We start from the raw sequence: 12643 nt of genomic DNA, 5'->3' as shown, positions 1-12643 counted from the left end.
TATACAGTATATTAAGGCCTAACTTAACACTATACAATATACAGTATATCAATGCCTAACTTTACACTATGTAATATACAGTATATCAATGACTAACTTTACACTATGTAATATACAGTATATCAATGCCTAGCTTTACACTATGTAATATACAGTATATCTAGAACTAACTTTACCCTTTATAATATACAATATGTCAACGCCTAACTTTACACTATATAATATACAGTATATTAAGGCCTAACTTAACACTATAAAATATACAGTATATCAATGCCTAACTTTACACTATGTAATATGCAGTATATTAAGGCCTAACTTAACACTATATAATATACAGTATATTAAGGCCTAACTTAACACTATATTATATACAGTATATCAATGCCTAACTTTACACTATATAATATACAGTATATCAATGCCTAACTTTACACTATGTAATATACAGTATATCAATGCCTAACTTTACACTATGTAATATACAGTATATGAATGCCTAACTTTACACTATGTAATATACAGTATATCTAGAACTAACTTTACCCTTTATAATATACAATATGTCAACGCCTAACTTTACACTATATAATATACAGTATATTAAGGCCTAACTTAACACTATAAAATATACAGTATATCAATGCCTAACTTTACACTATGTAATATACAGTATATTAAGGCCTAACTTAACACTATACAATATACAGTATATTAAGGCCTAACTTAACACTATATTATATACAGTATATCAATGCCTAACTTTACACTATGTAATATACAGTATATCAATGCCTAACTTTACACTATGTAATATACAGTATATCAATGCCTAACTTTACACTATATAATATACAGTATATCAACGCCTAACTTTACACTATATAATATACAGTATATCAATGCCTAACTTTACACTATGTAATATACAGTATATCAATGCCTAACTTTACACTATGTAATATACAGTATATCAATGTCTAACCTTAAACTATGTAATATACAGTATATCTAGAACTAACTTTACACTATGTAATATACAGTATATCTAGAACTAACTTTACACTTTATATTATACAGTATGTCAACGCCTAACTTTACACTTTATAATATACAGTATGTCAACGCCTAACTTTACAATATATAATATACAGTATATTAATGCCTAACTTAACACTATATAATATAGAGTATATTAAGGCCTAACTTTACACTATATAATATACAGTATATTAAGGCCTAACTTAACACTATATAATATACAGTATATTAAGGCCTAACTTAACACTATATTATATACAGTATATCAATGCCTAACTTTACACTATATAATATACAGTATATCAATGCCTAACTTTACACTATGTAATATACAGTATATCAATGCCTAACTTTACACTATGTAATATACAGTATATCAATGCCTAACTTTACACTATGTAATATACAGTATATCTAGAACTAACTTTACCCTTTATAATATACAATATGTCAACGCCTAACTTTACACTATATAATATACAGTATATTAAGGCCTAACTTAACACTATGTAATATACAGTATATCAATGCCTAACTTTACACTATATAATATACAGTATATTAAGGCCTAACTTAACACTATATAATATACAGTATATTAAGGCCTAACTTAACACTATATTATATACAGTATATCAATGCCTAACTTTACACTATATAATATACAGTATATCAATGCCTAACTTTACACTATGTAATATACAGTATATCAATGCCTAACTTTACACTATGTAATATACAGTATATCAATGCCTAACTTTACACTATGTAATATACAGTATATCTAGAACTAACTTTACACTTTATAATATACATTATGTCAACGCCTAACTTTACACTATATAATATACAGTATATCAATGCCTAACTTTACACTATGTAATATACAGTATATCTAGAAATAACTTTACACTTTATAATATATAGTATATCAATGCCTAACTTTACACTATGTAATATACAGTATATCTAGAACTAACTTTACACTATGTAATATACATTATGTCAACGCCTAACTTTACACTATATAATATACAGTATATCAATGCCTAACTTTACACTATGTAATATACAGTATATCTAGAAATAACTTTACACTTTATAATATATAGTATATCAATGCCTAACTTTACACTATGTAATATACAGTATATCTAGAACTAACTTTACACTTTATAATATACATTATGTCAACGCCTAACTTTACACTATATAATATACAGTATATCAATGCCTAACTTTACACTATGTAATATACAGTATATCTAGAACTAACTTTACACTTTATAATATATAGTATATCAATGCCTAACTTTACACTGTGTAATATACAGTATATCAATGCCTAACTTTACACTATGTAATATACAGTATATCTAGAACTAACTTTACACTTTATATTATACAGTATGTCAACGCCTAACTTTACACTTTATAATATACAGTATGTCAACGCCTAACTTTACACTATATAATATACAGTATATTAAGGCCTAACTTAACACTATATAATATAGAGTATATTAAGGCCTAACTTTACACTATATAATATACAGTATATTAAGGCCTAACTTTACACTATATAATATACAGTATATTAAGGCCTAACTTTACACTATATAATATACAGTATATTAAGGCCTAACTTTACACTATATAATATACAGTATATCAATGCCTAACTTTACACTATGTAATATACAGTATATCAATGCCTAACTTTACACTATGTAATATACAGTATATCAATGTCTAACCTTAAACTATGTAATATACAGTATATCTAGAACTAACTTTACACTTTATAATATACAGTATGTCAACGCCTAACTTTACACTATATAATATATAGTATATCAATGCCTAACTTTACACTATGTAATATACAGTATATCAATGCTTAACTTTACACTATGTAATATACAGTATATCAATGCCTAACCTTACACTATGTAATATATAGTATATCTAGAACTAATTTTACACTTTATAATATACAGTACAATATACAATATACAGTATGTCAACGCCTAATATATATATTACCAAGCATTTCACTGTTAGTCTCCATCTGTTGTTTAGGAAGCATTTCACTGTTAGTCTCCACCTGTTGTTCACCAAGCATTTCACTGTTAGTCTACACCTGTTGTTTAGGAAGCATTTCACTGTTAGTCTACACCTGTTGTTTACCAAGCATTTCACTGTTAGTCTACACCTGTTGTTTAGGAAGCATTTCACTGTTAGTCTACACCTGTTGTTTAGGAAGCATTTCACTGTTAGTCTCCACCTGTTGTTTACCAAGCATTTCACTGTTAGTCTACACCTGTTGTTTAGGAAGCATTTCACTGTTAGTCTCCACCTGTTGTTTACCAAGCATTTCACTGTTAGTCTCCACCTGTTGTTTAGGAAGCATTTCACTGTTAGTCTCCACCTGTTGTTTACCAAGCATTTCACTGTTAGTCTCCACCTGTTGTTTAGGAAGCATTTCACTGTTAGTCTCCACCTGTTGTTTACCAAGCATTTCACTGTTAGTCTCCACCTGTTGTTTAGGAAGCATTTCACTGTTAGTCTCCACCTGTTGTTTACCAAGCATTTCACTGTTAGTCTCCACCTGTTGTTTAGGAAGCATTTCACTGTTAGTCTCCACCTGTTGTTTACCAAGCATTTCACTGTTAGTCTCCACCTGTTGTTTAGGAAGCATTTCACTGTTAGTCTCCACCTGTTGTTTACCAAGCATTTCACTGTTAGTCTCCACCTGTTGTTTAGGAAGCATTTCACTGTTAGTCTCCACCTGTTGTTTACCAAGCATTTCACTGTTAGTCTCCACCTGTTGTTTACCAAGCATTTCACTGTTAGTCTCCACCTGTTGTTTAGGAAGCATTTCACTGTTAGTCTCCACCTGTTGTTTACCAAGCATTTCACTGTTAGTCTCCACCTGTTGTTTAGGAAGCATTTCACTGTTAGTCTCCACCTGTTGTTTACCAAGCATTTCGCTGTTAGTCTCCACCTGTTGTTTAGGAAGCATTTCACTGTTAGTCTCCACCTGTTGTTTACCAAGCATTTCACTGTTAGTCTCCACCTGTTGTTTACCAAGTATTTCACTGTTAATTAGTCTGTGACAAAGAAAATGTGATTTTGATTTGATAGATTTTTTCTTCTCTTGACCAGAGCCCGAGGTTTCTACTCACACTTAATCTCCACTTGTAGAATTCCCTGTAGACTGCCTGTTGTACCCATAGCCATCACAGTAAGATCCATGGCATTGTACTAGCTCTGCTCTCAGGGCTGTACATGACTGACACCATATGGACACAAGATGGTAACGTCTCTAGATGGAACCTGTCATGGGTTTGAATACCGGTCACACAGAGACACACCAGGTACTAGACTACCGGTAGATCCATTAGGATGTTGTAGGTCCTGGAGGTGGAGCTGTAAATGTTCCCATTGTAATTCCACGATCAGATTGTCGTTGATACATTATTCGTAAATCAAAACATGGTTTGACGTAGTGAAATTGCAACGTTTCCATAAATCTGAGTGCAAAGTAAATATCAAAGAACACCGCCGTTCGACGGGCAGAGTAGTGGGTGAAACTTCAGAAAAAGGTGTGATATTAACAAAAAGGTTAATTTCATTACGTGTTGTCGAATTCCTGGGCCGATGCTGGGCCAATTGTGCGCCGCCCTGTGGGACTCCAAATCACGGCCGATTGTAATACAGCCCGGATTCGAACCAGGATATGTAGTGACGTCTCTAGCACTGAGATGCAGTGCCTTAGACCGCTGCGCCACTCGGGAGCTATGTAGAGTGAATCAGATGTGTGAGCAGGAGATGCATTATATCTCCATATCTAAAGCATGTTTAAGTTTGTGATTAGAAAACGAGGATATCATGCAAAGGCTAATCAACCAGATGTACCACAGTTATCAGAGGAGTATCTGACCTGATTTGACTGAGGAGGCCTACTCCCAGTGATGCTTAGGGGGAGAGATGGAGGGAGAGGCAGGGAGCTCCGCCCCTGCTATAGTCCAGTACCTGGTGTGTCTCTGTGTGACAGTCAGATGAGGGGAACCATGATGAGGGGAACCTCTTGTCCCATGGCTGCAACTTCCATACGGACTCGGGAGAGGCGAAGGTCGAGAGCCACGAGTCCTCTGAAACAACGCTGCCAAGCCGCACTGCTTCTTGACACTGCTCGCTTAACCTGGAAGCCAGCCGCACCAATGTGTGGACGAAAAACCGTACAGCTGCCTACCGAAGTCAGCTTGCAGGCACCTGGCCTGCCACAAGGAGTCGCTAGAGCACGACGGGACAAGGAAATCCCGGCCGGCCAAACTCTCCCTTAACCCGGACAACGCTGGGCCAATTGTGTGCTGCCTCATGGGTCTCCCGGTCACGGGCAGCTGTGACACAGCCTGGGATTGAACCCTGGGCTGTAGTGACACCTCAAGCACTACGATCCAGTGCCTTAGACCGCTGCTCCACTCCGGAGGCCAAGAAATACGAACTTGTCATACGAACTAGCTAGCTGGCAGCATTGGATGTTTACTGGGTAACCTCTTGGTTGCGAATGCATATAGACAGATGAAAATGTCTAACAGTATAATATAAAAGGCCTCATATTAAACACATGTTGAGTTGATCGGTGGGTTTGTCTGAGACGATGACGGATGTTTTTGTTGTGATGGGTCGAGAGGTTGATTCTGTTTGCCAAGGATTCTTCCTGTTAAAGATATATGGGTTTTATTTAGTTCCTGTACCCTAGTGCTGAGCAATTACCCAAAATGTTATTTTCTCCCCATTTTTAAAAACTAATTCACCGATATCAGTTCAATTATTTTGAATTCCAGGTGTGCGCCCTAACGAGCCGCCTGGTGACCTAGAGGCCGGAGAGGGAGCACACGTGACAGCCTGGTGACCTAGAGGCCGGAGAGGGAGCACACCTGACAGCCTGGTGACCTAGAGGCCGGAGAGGGAGCACACGTGACAGCCTGGTGACCTAGAGGCCGGAGAGGGAGCACACGTGACAGCCTGGTGACCTAGAGGCCGGAGAGGGAGCACACGTGACAGCCTGGTGACCTAGAGGCCGGAGAGGGAGCACACGTGACAGCCTGGTGACCTAGAGGCCGGAGAGGGAGCACACGTGACAGCCTGGTGACCTAGAGGCCGGAGAGGGAGCGTGACAGCCTAGTGACCTAGAGGCCAGAGAGGGAGCGTGACATGTGTAATGTAGTAGTGAGTTGTCCTTTCCAACAGGCCAATAGTAATCTACGTAATTTAGAGCACAAACCGTCTTAATTAAGTACAATGAACATAATCAATCTACTTATCTGGTCTGTGTGTCTTTTATGCTACAGAAGAGGCAGAAGAATTACAGGCAGAAGAATGTCGTTAGGAGAGAGAGCAGCTGTTGCTTCACCAGGTATCGCTACCTGAAAATACAGGATCTAAGTGATTGATAGTTGGTATTCAGCAGTCGTAACAGTAGGCGTTATTTACTTTGAAAAACTACTAAAATAGTGATTTTGTCAGACAGCAGCTCTATAGAGAAGAGATGATGACTTGGAATGAAATAATAAAGACATCAAATAAAACAAATGTAATATACACAACAATATTTAATTAAAGTAAAGTGAATAAATGGTAAAGCAGTAATTGGCAGCCATCATGGGACTTGTGGGGACACCATCCGACAACATCCGACAACATCCCGGAAATTGGATTCAAATAAATAATCGTAATATTAAACATTCATGAACATACAAGTATCTTATATCGGTTAAAAGCTTAAATTCTTGTTAATCTAACTGCATTGTCCGATTTACAATAGGCTTTACAGCGAAAGCATACCATGCGATTGTCTGAGGATGGCGCCCCACATCAACATATTTTTCAATAAGCACAGGCTTCATAAAATCACGATTAAATAAATCACTTCCTTTTGAAGATCTTCCTCTGTTAACAATCCCAAGGGTCTCAGCTACAACATGAATGTTCGTTTTATTAGATAAAATCCTTCTTTATATCCCAAAAAGTCTGTTTAGTTGGCGCCATTGATTTCAGTAATCCACTCGTTCAACATGCAGACAAAGGAGTCCAAAAAGCTACCACTAAACTTTGTTCAAACAAGTCAAACTACGTTTCTATCTAATCCTCAGATACTCTAAAATGTAAATAAACTATAATATTTAATACGGAAAGTAGTATGTTCAATAGGAAAATTAGTAAGCGCGCGCCCTCTCCCTCGCGCGCAGGAAGAATGATATTGTTCCTGTGCTCTTCTCACCAAAACTATTTTTCAAAAAACAAGCCTGAAACCTTGATTAAAGACTGTTGACATCTAGTGGAAGCCATAGGAATTGCAATCTGGGAGACAGATTTACATAGACACAATAGGTTCCCATTATAAGAGCCTAGGAGCTCAAAAAAACCAATTTACGGATGGATTTTCTTTGGATTTTCGCCATAATTCTGTTATAGTCTCAGACATTATGTTAACAGTTTCAGAAACTTAAAAGTGTTTTCTATCCAATGCTACCAATTATATGCATAGTAACAGGCAGTTTACTTTGAGCACGTCAGTCAGGCGGAAATTCAGGAAACTAGTCTCAGCGAAGTTAATTATTCTGTGTTACAGCATTCAACAGGAATAATCTAACCGAAAAGCGAACAGACTTCAAAAAACACTTATCACTCAGCACTACTTTACCCTAATGTCTGCTTTCCTGGTGCAGTTCAGTCCATCAAGTCTGCTTGTTTTCAGCCTAGTAAAGTTTAACCCTATAATCTCTCCTTCCTCCATAAGTGTGTCCTTGTTTATTACTCCCCATAAATGTAAAAACCTTGGATTGGTGTAGAAATGGGATAGAGGGTGTTTCTACATACCAGTCATTTCCTTTCACATCCATGAAATGCACACTTCAGGAGAAAGGAAAATACTACTGGGAAGCTACACTAGTGTTTGCATAGTACAGTACAGGTCAGTCTAGTAAATCAGTCCTCTGCCCCTGTTCCCTGCTACTGTCCCTGTGTCACTGTGGCTTGTGACGTCCATTGTCCCCAGGGTTCTAGATGTTTATTGGCTATTATCATCAGCAGTGTATTGTGTTACCATGGGGACCATTGAAATCAGCTCAGCCACGACAATACACTGGTATAAATGTCACACACACACACACACACACACACACACACACACACACACACACACACACACACACACACACACACACACACACACACACACACACACCCCCCACACACACACACACACACACACACACACACACACACACACACACACACACACACACACACACACACACACACACACACACACACACACACACACACACACACACACACACACACACACACACACACACACACACACGCACTTTATTTGAATCCACCAATCAGAGGTTCCTGTCTGCATGTCCCTCAAGGGTACAGAAAGCACCTGCTTCTCCAAGCAGCTAGGCTGCCCAGCTGAAACAGAGCAGTACCTAGCCAATTGCTTTGCCCTAGTTTCTGTCAGGCCACGCACTACAAGCCTGTGTACGTGGTCGAGGCTGCCCAATAACAGCGCCACCAGCTTGAACCTCCACCCGAGGCTGTCCCAGCCTGCCCTGAGGGGCTGGTACAGCTTGTCTGGAAAGGCCTGCTCCATGTAGCCGTTCAATGAGAAGCCCACTTCCACAATGAGCACCTTGTCTTAGGGTATGGATAATGATGAGAGGAACCTTGTCTTAGGGTATGGATAATGATGAGAGGAACCTTGTCTTAGGGTATGGATAATGATGAGGGGAACCTTGTCTTAGGGTATGGATAATGATGAGAGGAACCTTGTCTTAGGATAATGACAGGAAAAACATGTGAAGGAGGCTATAGGAATTATTTTTAAGGTTCTTAGGCCCAGAGGTTATTCCAAACGTTTCCTCCGGACCGTCTGGTCCGGAAGAGCTGAGCTGAACATTATCTTTGGAACTGAACCTATATTTGTCCCACCTCCCACACATGCGGTGACCTCACTCAGCATAACTAGTGTGTCCAGAGATACAACCTCTCTTATTGTCACTCAATGCCTAGGTTTACCTCCACTGTACCCGCACCCCACCATACCCCTGTCTGTACATTATGCCCTGAATCTATCCTACCACGCCCAGAAATCTGCTCCTTTTATTCTTTTAGTCCCCAACACACTAGATGACCAGTTTTGATAGCCTTTAGCCGTACCCTCATCCTACTCCTCCTCTGTTCCTCGGGTGATGTGGAGGTTAACCTGTTTGGGCTGCAGGGTCAGTATTGAGTAACTTGGAAAAATGTGCCCATTTCAAACGGCCTCGTACTCAATTCTTGCTCGTACAATATGCATATTATTATTACTATTGGATAGAAAACACTCTCTAGTTTCTAAAACCGTTTGAATTTTTTCTCTGAGTGAAACAGAACTCCTTCTGCAGCCCACTTCCTGACAGGAAGTGAGATTTCTGAAATCGAGGTCTCTGTTCAAAGGCTTGCCTATAAATGGGCATGATACGTATTGGTATACATACACGTCATACACCTTCCCCTAGATGTCAAGAGGAAGTGAGAGAAGAAATGAGTGGATTATCTTGGTCTGAAGTGGAATAAATCCTCTTGGAATGAGTAGTCCGCCATTTCCTGTTTTTTCGAAAGCGCGAAGTTGGACCTGGAATCGCCTTCATAAAAGCCGTCGTTATAGGCGAATACTATCTCCGGCTTTGATTTTATTTGATACATGTTACAATATCATCGTAAAGTATGTTTTTTCAATATAGTTTTATTAGATTATTGAAATTTATTCGGGACGTTAGGCGTGTTGCGTTGTCTGCTTTTGTTCAGGATGGAGAGCTTAGCACCACTTGGCCAGTGTGCTTGCTAATTCAAGAGGGAAAGAGGTCGTTCTGAATCCAAACAAAGACGGTTCTGGACAAAGAACCCCTTGTACAAAATTCTGATGGAAGATCAGCAAAAGTAGGACCCATTTTGGGATGATATTTCATATATCTGTCGAACTGTGCTATCGCTACCGATTACCTGGAATCAATGCTGTTGTGTGTTAGCTATTGTAGTAAGCTAATATAACGCTATATTGTGTTTTCGCTGTAAAACACTTAAAAAATCGGAAATATTGGCTGTATTCACAAGATCTTTGTCTTTCATTTGCTATACACCATATATTTTCAGAAATGTTTTGTTTGAATGTTTTTGATGAGTATTTAGGTCCCACTCAGCTCCCAGCTGTGCCCTGGACACCATATGTGAATTGATCGCCCCTCATCTATCTTCAGAGTTCGTTCTGTTAGGTGACCTAAACTGGGATATGCTTAACACCCCGGCAGTCCTACAATCTAATCTAGAGGCCCTCAATCTCACACAAATCATCAAGGAACCCACCAGGTACAACCTTAAATCTGTAAACATGGGCACCCTCATAGATATTATCCTGACCAACTTACTCTCCTAATACACCTGTGCTGTTTTCAACCAGGATCTCAGCGATCACTGCCTCATTGCCTGCATCCAGGGTCCGCGATAAAATGACCACCCCTCATCACTGTCAAACGCTCCCTAAAACACTTCTGCGAGCAGGCCTTTCTAATCGACCTGGCCCGGGTTTCCTGTAAGGATACTGACCACATCCCGTCAGTAAAGGATGCCTGGTCGTTCTTTAAAAGTAATTTCCTCACCATCTTAAATAAGCATGCCCCTTTCACAAAATGTAGAACTAAGAACAGATAGAGCCCTTGGTTCACTCCAGACCTGACTGCCCTCGACCAGCACAAAAACATCCTGTGGCGGACTGCAATAGCATCGAATAGTCCCCGTGATATGAAACTGTTCAGGGAAGTCAGGAAAGCAAATGCTAGCTTTTTCAAACAGAAATTTGCATCCTGTAGCTCTAACTCCAAAAAGTTTTGGGACACTGCAAAGTCCATGGAGAATAAGAGCTCCTCCTTCCAGCTGCCCACTGCACTGAGGCTAGGAAACACTGTCACCATTGATAAATCCACGATATTCGAGAATTTCAAGAAGCATTTCTCTACGGCTGGCCATGCTTTCCTCCTGGCTACCCCTACCCCGGTCAACTGCCCGGCACCCCCCGCAGCTACTTGCCCAAGCCTCCCCAGCTTCTCCTTCACCCAAATCCAGATAGCAGATGTTCTGAAAGAGCCTGCCTGTCCTGACACCGAATCCTCCTGCCTAACCTCAAATCAGCCAGGCTAGACAATCTGGACCCTCTCTTTCTACAATTATCCACTGCCATTGTTGCAGCCCCTATTACCAGTCTGTTCCACCTCTCTTTCGTATCGTCCGAGATTCCCAAAGATTGGAAACCTGCCGCGGTCATCCCCCTCTTCAAAGGGGGAGACACTCTAGACCTAAACTGTTATTGACCTATATCCATCCTGCCCTGCCTCTCTAAAGTCTTCGAAAGCCAAGTTAATAAACAGATCACTGATCATTTTGAATCCCACCGTACCTTCTCCACTGTGCAATCTGGTTTCCGAGCTGGTCATGGGTGCACCTCAGCCACGCTCAAGGTACTAAACGATATCATAATATCGCCATCGATTAAAGACAGTACTGTGCAGCCGTATTCATCAACCTGGCCAAGGCTTTCAACTCTGTCAATCATCGTATTCTTATCGGCAGACTCAACAGCCTTGGTTTCTCAAATGATTGCCTCGCCTGGTTCACAATCTACTTCTCAGATAGAGTTCAGTGTGTCCAATCGGAGGGCCTGTTGTCCGGACCTCTGGCAGTCTCTATGGATGTACCACAGGGTTCAATTCTCGGGCCGACTCTCTTCTCTGTATACATCAATGATGTCGCTCTTGCTGCTGGTGATTCTCTGATCCACCTCTACGCAGACGACACCATTCTGTATACATCTGGCTCTTCTTTGAACACTGTGTTAACAAACCTCCAAACGAGCTTCAATGCCATACAACACTCCTTCCGTGGCCTCCAACTGCTCTTAAACGCTAGTAAAACTAAATGCATGCTCTTCATGCTCCTCGCTACATATTCATCGTCAGACCCATTGGCTCCAGGTCATCTACACGTTTTTGCTAGGTAAAGCACCACCTTATCTCAGCTCACTTGTCACGATAACAACACCCACCCGTAGCACGCGCTCCAGCAGGTATATCTCACTGGTCATCCCCAAAGCCAACACTTCCTTTGGCCGCCTTTCCTTCCAGTTCTCTGCTGCCAATGACTGGAACGAATTGCAAAAATCGCTGAAGTTGGAGACTTATGTTTCCCTCACTAACACTTTCCCTTTAAACATCAGCTATCTGAGCAGCTAACCGATCGCTGCAGCTGTACATAGCCCATCTGTAAATAGCCCATCCAATCTACCCCCCTCATCCCCATATTGTTTTTTATTTATTTACTTTTCGGCTCTTTTGCACACCAGCATTTCTACTTGCACATCATCATCTGCACATCTATCACTCCAGTGTTAATTTGCTAAACTGTAATTACTTCGCTACTATGGCCTATTTATTGCCTTACCTCCTCTTGCCATTTGCACACACTGTATATAGACTTTTCTATTGTGTTATTG

This window comes from Salvelinus alpinus, chromosome 27, assembly GCF_045679555.1.
Source record: "Salvelinus alpinus chromosome 27, SLU_Salpinus.1, whole genome shotgun sequence".
NCBI lineage: Eukaryota > Metazoa > Chordata > Actinopteri > Salmoniformes > Salmonidae > Salvelinus > Salvelinus alpinus.
The sequence above is the reverse complement of the archived record's forward strand: the minus strand, read 5'-3'. Positions refer to the sequence as shown.